Source organism: Syngnathus typhle, linkage group LG20 (genome assembly GCF_033458585.1).
Source record: "Syngnathus typhle isolate RoL2023-S1 ecotype Sweden linkage group LG20, RoL_Styp_1.0, whole genome shotgun sequence".
In the NCBI taxonomy this organism is placed as follows: domain Eukaryota; kingdom Metazoa; phylum Chordata; class Actinopteri; order Syngnathiformes; family Syngnathidae; genus Syngnathus; species Syngnathus typhle.
This window is the reverse complement of record NC_083757.1, coordinates 5,111,842-5,129,253: the sequence shown is the minus strand read 5'-3', so window position 1 is coordinate 5,129,253 and position 17,412 is coordinate 5,111,842. Positions and strand designations below refer to the sequence as shown.

The 17,412-nt window shown below is 39.6% G+C and overlaps 1 long non-coding RNA gene across 1 annotated transcript in view; it reads right to left on the bottom strand.

Moving 5' to 3' along the window:
• The window catches only part of LOC133144287 (uncharacterized), a 113,556-nt gene that overhangs the window by 88,088 nt on the left and 8,056 nt on the right, over positions 1 to 17,412 (bottom strand). The gene's annotated exons all lie outside the window — the stretch shown is intronic.

Genomic DNA, 17,412 nt, shown 5'->3' with positions numbered 1-17,412 from the left:
TGCCCATCTGTGAAGTGACGTGATTGGTGTTTGATGAAAGTGTCCTCAGGCACCATTTTTTTGGTGACAATTTAATCATCACATGTCAGCTATGGGGACAAAATGATTGACATGACTTGTGAAAATGCAACATTTAGTAACTCTGCTGTTGTCGGAAACTTGTGATGCTTTTAGAAGGAATTTTATGAATTCAAAGATGTCATTTTTTGGACTCAGACTAAAATTATACAGAAAGCATTTAAATATCATTAGCAAAAAAAAAAATCAGCCTGTGTTGTTAAATGTGATCGTTATTTTCAGAGTGGGAGCGAAACGTTCCGTAACTCGAAACAGTAATTCAACGTGCAAGGTTAAACAGGATAAAATGACAGCTTGCTATCATTGAATGATAACGCCGAGGCTTGGGACCCAAATGGCGCTGTGACGCCTATCAGACCAAGATGTATGAAAAGCATCCAACTCGTCGACATTTTTATAAGGCCTGGAAATGCGATACTAATAGCGTCTTCAATATCCGCCCACATGTCACGCACTAATGCATGCAGCAACAGCCGAATACAGACCGTGCTCGTCGTCTGCTTCACATCTTATTTTTCATGCAAGCAACTCAGTGAGGTGAGCAAGCAAAGACAGCTGCGTACACTTTCTAATGAGCTTCTCAATAAGCCATTTGTGACGCTGAAGCTCGGCTTGTGGAATTGTTCGGAAATTACCGGACATCTGTGGCAATTTTGTGTTTTAAAAAAAAAAAAAAAAAAAAAAAAAAAAAAAAAACTATGTCTCAGCAGGCCAGCAGGTTGTTCAGTTCTCAATTCTTTTGACCTCTGGTTACCCTCCTGACCGCCTGTTAGCTAAGCAACCGTGAAATATGCATCATCCAAAACATGGTTAGTCACGTTGTCGGTAAACGGCACTATCAAAGTTAACCGTGTGGTTGATGCAAATGAAGCTTCAAGATGATTCATGAACTGTTGTTGTGTTTACTGAGCCTTCTAGATGGCACTCTGTTCACCGAAGAGCTGAAAGCACACCAACTTAAAACCCTGGCTTCAAACCAACATTGCCATCTAGAGGAGCCAAAGAATACAACAATTGGTTCATGAAGCAATTTTGAAGCTTCATTTGCCCATCATTAGCATTCCTTGTTTTGTTTACTTGTGATTTTGTGGAGAGGTTAAAACAATGGATAGTCAAGCGATCCTGAGCTCTCCTAGGGAAGTGTTAACGAGGAAAACGTAAATCAGGAAATGGTTGAAGCTAACGTATACAATACATCATGTTTGCAACCTTGGAGAAGGTGTCTTCTTTATCCTCGGCGCTCACCTACTTTGTATGCTTGCCATGCTCCATTTGGAGTCACAGATGCCTCTGTCACTGGGGCGGCACTCATTTGGCGTGGCCTCGGGTGCCTGTGTCAATATTTGCGAGTGGAGCGCTATTTGGGCTCGCGCTTGTTTCTAAGCATGACTGGGCTCGGGTGAGGCTAAGGCTAAAAAACGTCACAGAAAAACAAAAAGCCGGTATGTGGAACCGCTGTCTGTAATTAATGAGGGCCTTTTGGCAACAACCACAAAACAAAAAAAAGATGGCTTTCATTGAGAGTCGTCGGGCAGAGTTGGCCGGAAGGGCAAAGACACGAGTAAATGAATTGTCAAGAATCACATCGGTAATTTACTTGTTTAATTAATCAAACGCAAAGGGGGAATAACAAAAAACTGTTTTATTTTATTGAACGCTTTAAGCCAAGTAAGGGAATTTTCCAAGACAGTGACTCTGCAATTTGTCTGTGCAATTGTTTGGTCAAATCGCTGCATGTCCCAAGCCAAAAATATTTGCCTTCCAAGCTATATTTTTCATAGAAGCCCTGAGGGATTGGGAAAAATAAGAGGTGACAGAATCTATTGATCCAAAAACTTTGAAACTGAGTTTATAGAGTAGTATAATTCACGAGGGCAGGTTCTGTTTCTTCGGGAGTTGTCATCATTATTTTATTTTATTCTCTGCCACTGCATTGTGACTCTTATCTAATTTGTAATTTGAATATCACTCAAGTGATTTACAAGATGATAATTCCATGCCGATGCAACAGGTGGTGCCATAATCCTCAATTGTCTTTTTTTAAATAGCAAAGTCGTATCTGACAAGAAGCGTGTAAATGGTAAATCTAGTAAGCTCATTTATCTTACTTGAAGGCATAATATTAAATAAATCATACCGGGAGATAATGCAGCACAGACTGGGAAAAAAACAATCTGAATTGTTATTTGAATAGACTTTTTTTTCCCTTGTCATAGACACCCAACCACACAAGCCCAAACATTATTTTTTCCATTATTTTCTTTTTAACTCCCTTCAATATAATCCCGATGGTACAAAACATAGGGGTTGGCTGTTCCAATTATTCTGAATTGAAAATGCAGCCAATATCTTATCCCAACCCTTGGAACGCCATCTGGCCCTTGAGGACAATTCCAAAGTCATCTGCTGCTTCGTTCCCTCACATGACATATGACGTCTTTATTCTACTTTAGTCAACATCTAAGCGGGAAATAAATCGGAATCAAAAGCTCCACGACTCTCGCAACATTTGCCACATGGAATTTACGGGTCATGCCTACATGAATGAAATTCAAGATAAAATTTCAGACGGGATGTTTTATGCATTCAGACAGCGAGTGGTTTGTAGGAACCGGTACATGAGATTGCATAAGCAGTTTTTTTTTTTTTTTTTTGCTGTCTGTCTGGTCAAAGCTTTCCTCTGCGTGCACTTATAGCGAGAAGGCAGAATTATAGAATATTATCTTGCTGAGTGGCCTCACAGCATAACAGGTGGGGACTGTATGGCATTGTGGGGTTGCCATGGAGACCGTTTGCATGGTACAGACTGTCAAGATGCAATCGGTAGATACATTTCTCAGCTTGGAAACTTATTCTGAGGTCTTAAATTGTATGGCGGTATTTTACGTCAGGTGACACGATGGCGTCATTTCCAGAAAGCGAGAAGGTCAATGAGTTGTGGGTGGCGGCAAAAAGAGAGAAAGGTTAATTGGTGATGCTCACCCGTAGGTGTGAACGAAAGCCGTCGTTTTCTGTCAGTCCCGGCATTGATTTTACGTCCATCATACGTGTACCCCATTTTTCTCTCCCCAATGTCAGTTGAGATGGATCTAGTTTCTCCTTAATAAGCAATTCCGATAACAATTTAGTCTAAAAAAACCCCCTCAAATTCCAACATGGAGATTTTTATACCTTGGGGTGTGACGGTATCCGGATTCCCCTTGCGGTTCTGCAATCTTAAAAATGACAATTTCCTCTCAGCACGCCATCAGCACCTCGCACCCCCAAAACCAATTTAGGCGCTGATCCCAAATCTGGCACGCTTGGGAGGGACCCCGAAGAATAGCAGCCGTGCACCTTCGAGGAATACACCACGTCTAAGTGTAATTAGATAGTGTCAATCTCTTGCTCACAAACTGTCCAAGAAGTGAGCAAGTGGAGATTTTTTCTTGAATGAATGTGAAAAATTCTTCTTAATTCATAAAATCAAATCTTCGGATACATCGAGATTTTATGTCAGTGGTGGCGTTGAGGTTTTCCAAATATTTTTGTGACACTTCTACCTCCTGCTTGCTTCTTTATTACAGTTTTTAACTCCTTCTGGGATCTGTGAGGAACTAGATTGATCTGTCTTGTCGCATTCGTGAACAAACAACCCCCTGCCGGTTTTGTCTGTCTCGTTGGCAAGGGTCCCATATGAGTTACCGCAGTTTGAAGTGTGCAAAAACAAAACGTTGTTTGTTTTTTTTTTAATTTTTTTGCAGAGGCTTTTGTTGATAACATCACGGCATCCGATTCATTAGAATTTGGAAGCAAAACTGGAGTGAAGCAGCATGAATGGAATTGCGGGATGTCAGATGCTTTTGTTTCTTTCGGCTCGCTGCCTCCTTGTTTTGGCCGCGCTTGCGTTAATTTCTGAGAAATATGACGCAGAGCAACAACATATTATTAGTAGAGCCAACGCCATTCCAAACAACAAAACATGTGCAGTCAACCGAGCCAACTAGCACCATCACAAACATCTCCGGAATTTTATTTGCTCTGTCATTTCCATCCCTTTCAGGTTTTATTTTAAACTCAATGCCTGTATTTTTTTTTTTTGCATTTAGCAGATCTGTTGCCATGGCGACTAGCTATCTTTTGAAAAATGTGTCGAAGTCATTCATGAGCCAACTGGAGCCAACTTTTTTGGTTAATTACCAGAAGCTAGTCTGCGATGGTTGTTCGGATTTAACAAGACTCTGATGCCGCCGACTGTCTGCCCTCTTTGCTCTGAACTGCCACGCTCACCTCCGCTTATTTCCGTTTTTCGGCTTGAAGACGTCAAGCGCTTCGGCTGCCTTCACTCACATTGACGGTCTGTTTTTCCTCTCTCTAACACACCTAATGAATCATGAAACGTCAGTTACGGTTATGATCAGAATTGGATTGATGGAGCCTTTTTTTCTACCTCCTGTTGTCAGGAAATTTCACACTTTTGTGGATCCCTCCAGGCATGCTTGTGCATCCAATTAATCTGGGAAATCAGACCCATTGAATTAAAAATGCCTTTATATGGACGTCAAGATTAAGAAACATATGGTTGATAGTATCCATTGAGAGTATCGAGGTACCGGTATCGGTACTCGCGATGGTAGCAGTGGTGATGTGTCAAGAAAAAAAAAAAAAGCTATTTGGTAGGATTTTGCAGGTAAATTAAGCTTTGTAATCAAAAAAAAAAAAAAAATCTAAATTCCTAACAAAAATGGGAGCAAAACACGCAAGTGGACTGGTAGCTGTTGACACACACTAAATAAAATCAAAAATTTTCCCCGCAATAATTATCCTTAATCAGACTGTCACTGCATATTTTTCAGAATAAGTTGACTTTAGTAGCTGTGCATAAATCAGCCCCCCGCCCTCGCTTTTTTTTTTTCTACTTAGCATTCCTGCCAGCAAAATTCAAGTTCAGTTGAGGCCAGCAGGTAATAAATTATAGCTGTAATATCTTTCCTGGCTGACATCCAGATCTCATCTCTATACACTTTTCAAAAATGTGTGCGTGTGTTTAGTTATAGTCCTAAAAGTTTGACTTTGCGTGTGTGTGCGTATTTGCTTTTTAACCGCAATGACCTGTCATCAACGTCGTCTTGTTCCGTCATTAACTTGAACAATCCGATGCAAAACGCACCGTCATGTTCTTGTCATCTTGCCGCCAGGTGATTATTACTCTTTCCAAATTGTAACCTCATCAATCTCGCCATGTTAGGATGAATTTCATCAGGTTGTCGCCATGTTTTCAAATGACAGATAATGTGCTAAATGTGTCGCTAGCGCCCGTCTTCCCTCATTAAGTCACCCAGCGACATTTGACGGTATCAGAAGGCCGGACGAAATTCTCAACCTGGTGGAAGCTTCGTTTTTTTTTTTTTTATTGACTTTGATCCTTTATGGTTGCCATAAAGTCTGGCGTGCTACTAGCAAATCATCTAGGCAAGTAGGTGGATTCTTTACGGTATGAAATATATGCTGGGCATGCCGCTCTTCTTTTTCGGCAGCTGTCGGAAATACGCGAGCTTAATTGCAAGTCAAAGGTCACCCCGACAGTAGGCGCTTGGAATTGACGCGATATTCAAAGTCTCGTGTGAAGTCAGAGTAGATTGAAAATTATTATGCATGACTACTTTAGACGTTTTCTCAAGTGGGAACATATCAATTTGAGTAAAGAAAAAAAGTTAGACCAACTGTCAAGGTCTTAAAGTGGGAAGCAAGTAACTCCACCCATTGCCTGTATAAATTTATGCCATTATTACAGATTAACGTTTTTATGAGTCGGGCTGGAATTAGCATTAGTGACGGTTTTAGTGCCAAATTCCCGTTTCAGCTCTGTCACTCCCCGCCTCCGGAATATGAGACGACTTAATATCACAGCGAGCCACCCCGACACGGTGCCAGATGAGCGGATCACCGTGGTGGCATTAGTACATTGGGTCACATTTGGCCTCTCTCGCTATTCAGAGAAGGCTAAAGCTTCTTTTCGTCATGTCGAGCTCTCATTCCATTATCACAATTGTCCCCTTGATTAATACGTTAGTATGCGCAGGATACATCCGTACAAAAAAAATAAAAATCTACCCAGAGGTGTTTCGTAGAATCGAGCTGGCTGATTAATTTCGAAGCTTATCAGCTAAACCACAAGTGTCCAACTCAAGAGTTGGGGAGGCACCAAATAGATTAAATTAATATATCTAAATCAATAAATATTCTAAAAATGAAATAAATGAATAAATAAAATTATTGATAAAATTAATAAAATAGACAAACAAATGAATTAATAAATGAAAATAAATAAAATGTCAGGTTCAAGTTTTTTATTACATGTTTTTCTTTTCTTTCACTTTTAAAATAAAATAAATAAAAATAATAAAGATACAATTAATGAAATAGATAAGATTAATAAAATAAATCAAAAAATAAATTTAATAAATGTTTTTTTTTAATTTCCTTCACTATTTTTAATAAACATTAAGTGCAATTACATTTATATGTAATGATAGGATGAGGTCTCAACCCGTCTCTCTTTAGGAAAACACTAAAGTTCTCCATAGCGATTCAATGTTGGGTTTCCCCCCCAGCGGGACGTGATCCCATTTGTGTGCTCCATCTTCAGCGAAACGAGCAGCACCGGAGATGAAATTGGAAAGCTCCCATTATTTACCATGCGGAACTCTCCATGTCGAGCCATTAGGCGCCATACTTGAGCTATATCTCACCCCGGTTCTATCAGGGGATTTTTATATGATCTAATTACTTTTGTTCATCACTAGAGAGTTAAATGCCAGCAAATCTCACTGTACGTCCCGCTCCGCCTTCAATCACAGAGTCGGACAAAGATGATATACGGCCTTCTTTGCCGCATGTAAGATGAGCCTTTAATAGTCCAATGATGAGGACGAGCTTATCGCTAGAAATGTACAACAATTTAGCCGTCTATTAAAAACACAAATGGAGGGCTAGTGCGGGATTAATGCGCAAAGCGGCTCCTGTAATCTTCACACTACAGAGCTGCTTTTGCGAGAGAAAAAAAAAAATGTTTTTCAAGAAACTCAAAGCCTAAAACCAACATGAATAACTTGTTTGATCACTGGCACTTAACACGGAATCACAAAGAATTAACAAGAAAATTGCCAGCCCTTCAAAAGGTTTTCGGGCTTGTCAGAAGCTAATTTTGCTCTGCTATTGCAACAGTTTTTTGCCTTAGGAGAAAACAAAGCTTCATCTTGTTTGGTTATGTCACAATGTTGGGTTACTAAATGCTATTTTGACTTCAATATTTTGAAGTGATGTAAGTTGGTCCATGTCGTTGAACCGCTTGTCCTGACTAAACAAACCAGCAGACTGGATGGTGGGATGAGCCATATGAGAGGGTGTATATTTGATTAGCCTCTGAAGTGAGGGATGTGCCTTTAATCCCTCCTCTGACTAATCCCCCTCTCCACTTGGAGAACGCTCAGTGCCCACAGCTACAAAGTCTTGTAAGTCTTTAATGTGGACCCATTGCATACACTTTGGGCCCTTCATTTTATGTATTCATTCATTGTCCTCTTTACATCTGTCCATTATTTGGATCCCGCTGCGTCAATTTTTCTTTTCTACATATGCTATATATTTGCATCCCGCTGCGTCTCTGCATTGTTTTTCTAAATATGCAATACTCAATCTCGCAAAAGCAGTTGGAAATGATAAGACATGAACATGAGTCATAAAGTGAAAGTAAATGTAAGCAAAGCTATGCAAAACGGTCAACAAAATCACTGCTACTTGGGTCAATTTGACCCAACTTTGTGCATTGATGTGGGTAGAAAAAAAAAGGCCAACCCAACTCATTTACCGTAATTTTCCGACTATAAGTCGCGTTTTTATTCCATAGTTTTGGTGGGGGGGCGACTTATACTCAGGAGCGACTTATATACACATATGGTTTTTTTTCACTTTTTTGGGGCGTTTTATGGCTGGTGCAACTTATACTTCGGTGCGACTTATAGTCCGAAAATTACGGTATTTATTCATTTATTTATCTATTTATTTATATTTAAATGTTATTTATTAATATTTAAATGTTATTTATTTAAATGTTGGGTAAAATGAAGCGCCATTTGGAATTGTTTAGACAAATCAACTTGTTTTTTTTTTTAAATTTTGTGGATTTTTTCCATCATTCGAAACAAACCGTTGACTCGGATACTTTTAGACCGAATTTGGGTCATCTTGTTTCACATGCCTGTCGTTATTACGAGATAAGCTGCAGCCTACCTTGCACTGTGCTGTTGGCTTTTACTAAATTGTCGCTATGGTGAAAAAACCTAACTGCAAAATTGCGTGGCACCGACCATCCATTTGTAATATCCATCAAAGTACACAACGTGTAATTATTCCACCAGAAAATTATTTCATGTGTCTGCCTGTATAATTTTTCTAGTCAATTCTTGCAGGAACAAATGATTCATAGATATAAATTGGATCTTGAAGAGTAGCGCAATCGGAAAAAAATGAAATACTGAGAAAAGAGAAGAAAATGAGAGAGTGCATTATAATGGGAGTTCCTAGCCTGGTTTACTTTCCTTTTAAAAAGGAAATTAGAATAGAGATCATGACACATCACTATTGTCCATTTTGCATAATTACATCATATCCATCCACAAAATGCAAACTCATTAATTTTTGCAATCGCCATCCATTAGGGATTTTTTTTTTTTTGCTGATCATGTAAAGCAGTGAGTAAGATTTTTTTTTTTCCCTTTCATATCAAAGTAACTGAGATGTTAATGTAACATTGGCAAGACGTGTCCATTTGTGGAACGGCGCCAAAGTAGGCATATGCAAGAAAGTACAATATGTGCTCACACGATCATATAGCATGTCAGCCGCTCTTGCACTTTTACTCCCACTCGCTCTTCCAAATCTAATTAGACGTATTAACCCGCTGCATTAAAATATACATTTGAACATTTATGGATTTTTTTTTTTTCTTGCTCATTAAATCGACAATGAGCGAGATGAAGTGCTTGTTTGGTTGCCAATAAGCTTGAGGTGGTATATATTTGATTTTTTTTCTTTGTATCTATTCTTTGACCCTTTGGAATAACTCGAAATAACAATAGAAAATGACTACCAGTCATCTCGGTAATTGCTTGAAAACAACACAGATCAATAATCATGAGAGTCACTGATTATTTGGATAATCGCACTATTACCGTTTCTCCATAATTAACTTGCCTTTTGAAAAGGCAAATGAAACAATCTCCGATCTGAGAGAAGATGTCAGTTTTCTAAAGTTCTCCAAGGAGTTCTTTACTTCATCCTTCAAGATACTTTTTCCTGCCATTATCGGCGATCACTCAAGGGACAACGGCAAAGATGAACATCATAAGATGAGACACATATGACCATCTTACTCAAAATGTTACTACCTAGGTTGAGATGGTGTCCTGTAACAAGATCATCTCTCTGGTCCAGAGAAATTGATTTGAGACATCGAACCCTGCAGGGAATCCCCAAGTGGGTAAATCCAGTCATGGTCCAATCGTCTGCAAGGCTGCACAATGATGCAGTGGCCCGGTTTGCGAGTGGGCCACCAATGCCGTCCTCAGTTGCCACCCAGCCTCCACAACACCATTTTGAATGACAAGGTCAGCAACCTCCCCCCCAGAGTTCTCTGCTCCCATGGTGCTCCTTCTCCACTCCATCTGTTCCCACCAACCACTGTCATAGTCTGGGACAGCATCATTAGACACATTCGTTATCCTGGTGCCATCACTGTTACTCCAGTCCAAAGGTTGTGGACATCCTGTGTGGCAGCACTGGCTTCCGCAAGAATAATCTCAACACCCATCTCCAGGGCGATTGCAATAATCGGACTCCAGACATTTTTTTTCACCACAAATGATTCAGTGCCATTGTGTATTAACTACTGTCCATCTCAAAGATGAAAAGTTTGCCTTAGGGTGGACTGTTAAGCAGCCTTGACCTCTGTTTTTGAAAAAGCAAGGTTGTGCTGAGCTTTCCCCAACCTGACTTGTAATTCATGTCAGCCATGACCCGAGACTCCACTTCAATCCTTTTTTTTTTTATTGTACTACAATAAATCAGAATTTATTGAATGAGACACAAACAAATAATGGATTATGCTTTAATGTGTTGGTGTGCGTGATATACACCACACAAACCATAATCCCAAATGCTATGGGAGATTTTTATTGACTTGGAGGAAAAGCTTGTGTATGATCTTGAGCGCAAATTTCCCGTCGCGCATTTTTTTGCTGCATTAACATCGCTATTAATCTCGCAGCTCGAGGCGAGCATTACTGTGGTAAATTTCCTGTATGATGCACTTCCATGTGCCTGCGTGCATTTATGCTTCCACATATATGTGTGTGTGTGGTCGGTAGAGTGAGATTTCATACCTCATGGGTAGCTTTCGTTTTTTAATACACTTGCATACTTCGTTTTAAATACAAAATTACCCCAGGGGCATGCAGACATTTGTGAGGAAAGCGAATGAATTGCTGGAGTGAAAAATGATAGCGACAAAATATAACCGCCCTTGAGGGTACAATGTTGTCCACCTCGGGACGTCAAGGTCTTATTATTCAGTGGAAAAGCAGGATGCTGGCCAGAAAAGACATTTTTACATAGATGGTGATTGCTGCAATCTGCAGGGTAATACATCGAGAAGTAATGATGTCAATCGCACAGCCGAGGCTTGATGGAAATCGGGAGAGCATTGGCCCATAATCACGGTCCAGCTTTATTGTTGCCCTTGGAAGAATACTCTCAAGGATAGTCTCCCTAATGCCCCCATTTTGATTTTTATTGCCGGATGGTGAGAGGAGACACGTTCATTTACATTGGAGTATAAAATTCTTAGGATTCGATACAAAAGCAGTGAATGGATACAGGATAAAAATTTTTTTTCCTTTTAAGTCGGTTTGTATTGACGTAAAAATGACAATTATTGTCTAAGATTTGTCAGCGACCCGAAATGGTTCAAGAATCTCCTGTCAAAATATGACAGTATATTACATAATTCCCTTCTCTCAGTGTCTAATAAGGCGTTTCCTTCTTGCTTCACGAGATGCGAATAGAGCAAAAGAAAGACAAATAGGGGAGAACTTGACAGTTTTTTTTTTTTTGGTTACATTGACACGTCTCACCCAGAAAAAGCCAAAGGAAGGAATTAAGATGAAAAGAAGAAGAATTGTAAAGTGAGATTCTCAACTACTGCGCTCAATAAACACATTTTTACAAAAGCAAATCATTTGGAAGATAATAATAACTTGATCATCCTGCCAAATTTCATTTAGCAGGAATTGATACTGCCCGGCTGGTCGTAATATATTCTTTATCTGCTGCGAAGACAGAAATGCTGTTTGGTCTTCGTTCTTCCTCCCATATCTTCACCATTGGTATTTTTTTGTTTGAGGAGGCCTCGCTTATCTCACCTGCTACTCTGTGAATGTGTTTGCATTCAAGACTAAGTGACACCCGGGTCCAGCAAACGCTTTATATTGGTTTAAATGGATTGCACTTTCCGCCAACATTTACACGAGGGGGAAGGAGGCACGGCACGGCGGCCGAGGTAAAACGAGGAGAAAGTAGGACGAGAGTACGTTCGCTCATCCCTACAGAGGATGAAATTAGCCTAGCCGTGTCTGCGGTCACCACTATCTGCTCCAGCGAGGGACCCGGGATGATAATAAATCTTTGAATGGGATTGAATATGCATGCGTATAAAGCGGCCCCGGCGGGAACGCGGCTTTGTCGGAGCAGGTGGGTGCTCCTGTAGGAACAAAAAAGGACTGTGGGTGGAATGAAATGAATCAAGCAAAAAAAAAAAAAACATTCGCTCCCATTGACGGCTATAAGAGTCAAAAATTTATCAGCAGAGAACATTTTTGTTCAAGAGTAAAAACTGAAAATGTGGAAAGATTTTGTATAACATCTCCAAATTAGGAACCAACTGAAGCTTCTCCCGAGTGATTCTTGTTTTTGCTTTTTCAATGCATTGTACTGCTTTTTTTCCTCATGTCTCCCTTACCTCCTAATTTATTTGATCTGAGCGCTGTGTGCAAAATGCTAACTTGGAAGACGAGGGAAAAAAGAAGGCCTCCGAGCCAGAGACATCAATAGCTTCCTTTTAATTCCGAGAACTTTCTCCTCCACACTTTCTTCTTTCTCCCTCAGTCTTTTTTTATTCCCGCCACTTCCGCTAATAAAGCCAAATTGGCATGAAAGCTTGTGACCTCCCCCTCAAAGGCGTTTTCTTCTTCGGGACTTTACCCGTGAAGGAAACAATGTTTTAAACAAAGCTGTTTATTTCAAATATGTTTATCTAACATCAAGCTTTCACGGTTTTTACATTTCATTATTTCTTTTGATGCCGCTCTCGGCTCTGATAGTGACGCTTTGGTGTTTGCTTCCCTCGCATTTCTTCTTCAATCTCAAAGGCGTACTGAAAGATTTTTTTTTTTAACTCACTGTATTGACCTTTCATGTGGTTGCTACTCTGACTGCTTTTGTATGTGCTCCGACAGACCTTCACAGTTTCTTGAACTTCAACGATATACCCTTTACTCACCGTCTTATATTCGTTTTTATTCTTTAACCACCTGTGTGTACGCGGAGAGCTCAGAGCGCTTTTTGAGTTATTCATAAAAAATAAAATAAAAAAGCCTTGGATTGATCTTTTATTTCCGTTTCTTTTGTTCTTACTGGTTGGCTCTTTTATCCTGCTCTGACCATCTTTTTTCACATCAAAAGAGTGACACCAGAGGTAAAAAAGTAGTTCCAGGATCGGCCGGCGCCACCTGTGACAACGTTGATTCATGCAGCTTCATTTTCGGTCCGCCTCTGGTGTTTGTGTTTGAATTCCATCTTTTTATGTGAGTCTGTCACATCCCTGTGGGAGTATTTACACATTTTGTTTGAGCCACCAATGATTATTTTCGTCTTTGTAGCTCTTTTGTACGCCGAGGAACTGAGGAACTATTATAATTGGCAATTAAATTAAGCCAGCAAGCTTTCCACACAACCTCTGGTGAGTTTGCACTGGCTCTCCCAAAGTAATCTGCACTGGATGCTTAGAAAATCCCAGATATGTGATAATTATTGAATCTCTTAAATTTAAATTCACTCGACTTTTTTCCAAATGACTGACTACACTGGTATGTGCAACATTGGCCCGAGCCCATTACGAAGAACCCATTGGGTGCAAGGTTTGTTTAGCTCTGCGCCGACGGGAGTGAATGTTGTTTGAAGGCCCGCCATTTCAATCAGGATTGTTGTTCCTACCTTGTCGTCTACAGGGAACCCGTTCCGTCTTTTTCACCACGTCTGTAATTGGATTAGATTTTACGTTCATGAACTTTTTCCCCACTCACGGTAGCTTTGACGTCAAGTAAAAACCGCCACGGCGTTCCGGAAATTGTACGGAAAGCCTGTAGGGTGATTAGCGGTTTGGGAAAAGTGGGTCAAGTCAATTAGTATCGTTAAGGATTTGTCGATTCTGATTAGAGGAATATTAATCCTGGGGATTCATTTTTTTACGGACAAGGAATTTCATTGGAGACAACAGATTTTTTTTTGTTTTTCAGGGTCAGGCCGATTAATTATGATTATTATTAAACATGAAAATTGCCGATTAGTGCTAATGTGGACGTGTGGGTTGAGGCCATGCCAATTATTAACACTATTCCCTTGGTAACTAAGTCACAAACAAATTTTTATTAATTATATTATACGCACAGTCATCAATGTAGATTATTTTATATGGGAAAAAATCCTCTTGCACAATTTACACTTCAATCCGTGCAGCACTTTGAGAATATATCCTTCTAAATTATTCAGTCTGTATGTTGCCACTCCATCTTAATATCCTTTTCCTGAAAAGAAAAAAAAAACACTCTGGATTTCCGCTTAGCCTTCCACAATTTTGACACTTGGCAATCTTGTCACGTATACTCATCTGCTTCAAAGACACTAGCAAGCTGATATTACTGTTAGCTGGGATTACGACGTACTATATATATTGTATATAAGCCCCATTAACTGGCTGGAGATGGCTTTGCGCTGCATCTATTTTTAACGGCGCGCTTGTGCTGATCAGAGCCTGCAGCGTTTTAAGCAAGCACAATCGGTCAAGCGACTAATAAAAATGCTCATTTTTTGAATGTGGGGCTTTTTGGGGTTGATTGAAGCATTCAAATAACAGATTCGGAATTTTCTTACTTGCAATAAAAATACATGAGGTACATTCCAAGACAGGTCCGGATAAAGATGAGATTCAACCCAAGTATGAAGGGAAACATGATGGAGATTTTTTTTCCCCAACCTCAAGGCTGCTGTTAAATTGTGTGAGAAAAGGTGAACTCAAGAAAAAAGTGGAAACTTTCCAGACTTTATAGACTTATGACATTGCAAATTGATGAAATAACGTTGACGGAACAATCTACGTACGGCGGCCATTAAAAAACGACCTTTCTCCGAGCGAGCACGCTTTACAGTACCCTCACTCTCCAATGACGCTGGAATGATAACTACTGCCTGACACCTATCATACATACACACGCCCGCTGAAATCATGTCAAGGTCTCGCTGCAATTTTTGCTGACGGGTTGGAGTCACATGCGCACTGGATCTGTTTATTGATTCAATATCGCTCGCTAATTAGCCCTGTAGGGGAAACTCAAATTGGACATCTCACATTACGGTTCCCAACGTCACAACCAAAACCGGATTCTGATATCCTTCGATAGCACGCATACTGGCTGTTTGCCTCCCATAAATATTAAACAAGACGAGAAGATACCTGCAGCGTCAGCTTCCCTCGCTTTCCTCTAAAACAAGAAAAGGAAATCTAGATAATGAAATAAATACCCTTGCCTGGCAACACCTCAAAAGAAAAAAAAAAAAAAAGTGTTCCACTGCAGCTGGAGAGGCAGAGATGGTCCAGAAAGTAAAACGATTGGGAGATATGTAGATGAAGTTTGATTGCTTCCCAGCTGGACAGATAAAAAAATCATATCCTGCTGTTTGGTTATTTTGGATCAGTGAGCAAACATTAACTTGTTAGTTCCTGATTGGCGGAAACATAAACAACTTATTCCACCACTTTAGCTGGTAAATAAAAACCGTCAAGGCCGCACAAATGATGATTCGCATTGATTTCCGTTGAGCGAGCTTCCGCTCGTGGATTTATTATTCATGCATTCATGTAATACGTCCAGGATGTGTCCATTTCATCTGCATTCATGACCCCCCTACCCCCCCCCCCCCCAACCTCATTAAAACACTGACCACACTCTGCAAGGCTGATCTTGACCCACCTGAGACATAACTCACACGATTTAATCCATACGGCAAAGAAGAAAACACGTTTGATGGATGTCTTTTCCTCCTGTTCACGCTGTATACATGCGAGTGCAGTGACAAATGTACGCAGAAGCTGTCAAACTGTCAGGGAAGCTCACAAAACCCCCGCCTTCCGATTTTTCCGCCTTATTTGCAGTTCGCAGTGACATAAAGCTCTACAATTGGCTTTACGTTGTTTTTATTACTGCTCATCATCATTATTGCCACTTCAATGGAAACTTCTTTCAGATTCCTTTTTACGTGTTCTAAGTTGTATTCCTGACACGCTTAATTTAGAATCTGGAACGAGTTTAGCTCACTTATATTTCTGTTTGATCAAGGACTTCTTTGTTCTTAAAGCTGAGATGCAAGATATAATTGCTTCTTTACCACACCTTAAATAAAACTTTTTATTTGAGTCATTTTTTCCCTAGCTTTTGATTTTTTTTTTTAATTTCTGGATGCTGGTGCATTTTATGCAAATGTGACGTGTCCTGACAACAATTAGCAGTTATTTAAATATATAAATATAAATGAATAAATATTACAGATCTAACATATGAATAATTCTATATTTAAAAAAAATAGATTTTAAAATATATAAATAAGAGAAATAAAAAATATTATATATCGAATAATTATATATTTAAAAATATATACTTTAAAATAAATATATAAATACAAATATTATAGACCTAATATATAAATAATTATATATTAAAAATATATATTTTGAAAATAATCAACTACCAAATAAAAACCCTCTTCATCCACAGCAGTGCCACATGTTACAATTTAGATTCATGCTAATGTTTACAAGCTTGCGCACCCCACTGGTTACGCATGCATGAAATTATAGCGATGGGCTGTCCAGATTCACTTTTAGTCCAGCGGGATCTGACTGCGTGCACATGTGTGTCACATTGAATCCCGTTCAAACACTCAACAGATGGTGACCTTTTTCTATTTTGCCTCCTAACAAGAAAAAGTTAAGGGTGTGAAGATGCCTGCGTGAGTTTGGTGGCGTTCGCAAGGCCAAGCTCGACATGTTTGCAAAATTGTGTTCTGCTAAAACACTTTATCATCAAATCTACACGGAAAGAGGACCACACCGCCAGTTTAATAATCATTTCCTCTCCTTTAAATCCAAACGTGACTGCATCATGTTAAAATATGCTGAACTTGTGTCCTCCTCTTGATTTTGTGCTTGCACTGGTTTTCACGGCAAAGACAAACATCAGATGAGTCATATTGTCACTTGAGTGTATTAAAGAATGAAGACAAGCCTAAGAGGAGATGGAGATGAGAGCGAGACGGCAAGAGGGAGCTTCTTTATTTCGCCCTCCTCGGAGATAACATTAATGTCAAGGTGGAAGAAGGGGGAAGACGACATCCAAGCTAATGAATATTTATTGTGCCCACAGTAAAGTGCTGTTTTAGAGTGAAGTGGGACAGAATGGAGCTGAAGACAGCACTTTAGGGCCTTGTTCTTGCATGTATGAATATTCATTGTTCATTGTCCCAAAAACAATTTGCTTAACGCTTTTGACTTCTTTTCATCTGGAAAATCTTTTTTTTTTTTTTTTTTTTTTACCTACGCATGGTTTGGCTTCTAATTTCTGATTGCTATTTGCTTGACATTAGAGAATGATGGCGAACCTGAAAAAGAAAATTTACTCCCTTTAACTTGCAATTTGTGTTTGTTGCGCAAGTGTCTTAAGATATACAAGCCCTGTGGGCTCATCTCTTGACATGTTAAAATGAACAGTTACTCGTTACCCGAGCCCAGTGGACTTTGTGTTCCGTGGTGCAATGCTTTTACAAATTTGCATAAATCCAGTTAAGTAGCATACTGTTGTGTTTTATTAACATCTGCCTAAGGCGAGTGCGGGTACTTTTTGCTGAAGACACAAGCGTGCTTCACTCGGAGGGAATGTAGATGCACTTTGTGTATGTTTATTGATGATC